Source organism: Phyllostomus discolor, chromosome 2 (assembly GCF_004126475.2).
Source record: "Phyllostomus discolor isolate MPI-MPIP mPhyDis1 chromosome 2, mPhyDis1.pri.v3, whole genome shotgun sequence".
NCBI classification, from domain to species: Eukaryota; Metazoa; Chordata; class Mammalia; order Chiroptera; family Phyllostomidae; genus Phyllostomus; species Phyllostomus discolor.
Genome location: NC_040904.2, coordinates 210,802,735 through 210,805,072, shown reverse-complemented (window position 1 = coordinate 210,805,072; position 2,338 = coordinate 210,802,735).

Here is a 2,338-nt window from a genome sequence, read left to right as displayed (position 1 = left end):
CTGCTCGTGGGGCCGGCGCGGCCGGCGTGGCCCAGCGCTCCCGCGAGGGGGCGTTGTACGCGGAGGGCGTGGACTACCGTGGGCGGGCGGCGCGCGCCCTCGTGCGCCGGGCGCGTCTGCTGCAGACCCTGTGGAGGGCGCGCTCATTGCTACCTTGGTGACCTCTTTGGGAAATTGGGGGTTAGGGAAGGAGGGTGTGGGCAGCAGATGCAGGATGTGTCCCCGCCACCGGACTGTGCGTCTACCTGGCCGCCTGGCCCCCAGCACAGCCCCTCCGAATCTAAGGTTCCGGCTGAAATGGTCTTCGTTTTTTATTGGCTTGTTTCCTAGCGTTGTCTACCTCCAGTACAGTGAGGGGCAGGGGCGGCGGTCGTCCTACTCAGCGGGTGCTCGGCACACAGTAGGTGCCGCACGAAGATTTCGCAAATGAGTGAATGAATTACGATTGAATAAGCCTTCTCTCAGAGTCCTCCAAAACACAGCCCTACCCCCCCACCCCGAAAACCTTCCCACCTTGCTCTTACCCTGGCGTCATGCGGGTCCCTAAGTCTGTGCACCCCCCAAGCCCAGCTAGACAGGCCAGACACTGAGCATAGAGGTGGAAGCTGAGGGAGAGCAATCAACTATTTAGGAGACATCTCCTCAGCCCTTACCCACTCTTTCCTTAATCCAGTAATTAATTATGTAATTATTTGTTCATTTTTTCCTCTGCTAGCCTGTGGGTTTTGTCTATCTTGTTCACTGCTATAGCCAAGGCCATGACACACAGTAGGTGCTCAATAAATAGATCCCGCCCCCCATCACCCCATCACAAGTGAGGCTAGAGCTCCAGGTCGGTCTCGTGGAAACTGAGTCTGGATGGCAGAGTGCTCGCTGCAGCGGGAAGGACCACCAGGCAGGTCTGGCCTTCTGACGACCTGCATGGTCTTCAGGGCATCTCTCTAAGCCTCTGGTTACCTCGGGGGGTTCCAGGGGCAGGTTGGACTCGGATACCTGCTGAGGCTTTTGCCACCACCGTGATGACAGGACATTCTGCACCCTGTAGTGACAGAGGAAATGTGTGATGGGCGTGAAGGCACACCTCTTATACACATAACAGAAGCCGATGTCCATCTTAGGCTCTGTATTGAGTATTAACTCTGTGCCAGGCCCTGTGCTGGGGGGTTATATCCACTATTTCTTTTATTACTGCAACCCTATTTTTAGAATTATTATTTTTTATTTTTTTAAGAATTTTATTGATTTTTAGAGAGAGGGGAAGGGAAGGAGAAAGAGAGGGAGAGAAACATCAATGTGTGGTTGCCTCTGGTGTGCCCCATACTGAGGACCTGGCCCGCAACCCAGGCATGTGCCCTGGCCGGGAATCAAACTGGTGACCTTATGGTTCGCAGGCCAGTGCTCAATCCACTGAGCCATACCAGCCAGGACTTAGAATTAATTTTTTTAAATTATAAAATAGGAGAAAAAAGTGCGCAAGTGTGATGGGGCAAATCAGTGAGTAATATTCAGACACGTGACTAATAGCCATTCATTTATTCTTTCAATCAATCAATGTTTACTTGAAGCCCACCTTGCACAAGGCTCGGTGCTGGGCATGGGGGCGTGAGGACTGGAGAGTTTAGATTCCACCTCTAATCTGCCAGCATGTAAGTTCGATCACACTAATGGACTGGATCTCAGAAAGGGTGGTGTTTAGGAACCTGAGCTTCAGACTCAGGTCCTGGCTCCCCCCCCCCACCCCAGCCTCCCACCCCCACCCACGGTCACTGTGAGACCTTGGGCAAATGGCTTCTCCTCTCTGGGCCTGTTTCCTCATCTGAAAAAAAAAATAGAAATAAGCATAGTAGCTACCTCTGAGGATTATTGTCAGGATTAAATGAGGCAATGCACAAAATGTGCTTAGAATAGTGCCTGATGCAAAGAATGAGCTTATAACATTATTAGCCTCCCCATCCCAGCTGTACGTACAACAACGGTATGTAGGCATTTTCTTAGAAACACGAAGTTATACATTTTGAGTTGGTTCCCAGGCTTCTCCGTGACCACTGCAGTTTATAGAAACGCCCTCCTCTCCCACCGTCTGTGTGTGTGTTCCGAGCTAGCGGCAAGGCTAAAGGAGGAAGTCAGGCTGTTCTTTGTAGGTCAGCCCTTTGCAAGCTTAGAGCTTCCTACCTACTCGTCATATTCTGCCCGGTAATTCGAGTCCCAGCCCAGGCCCAGCAGTATCTTGCCTTTGCTTCTCTGCTGCCCCCTTGAGGCTGCTTTGGTATAGCAGGTGTTAGGTCTGTTTCCTGGGAATGGGGAGCTGCCTGGGCAGAAATGGATTCACTGTGTTTGA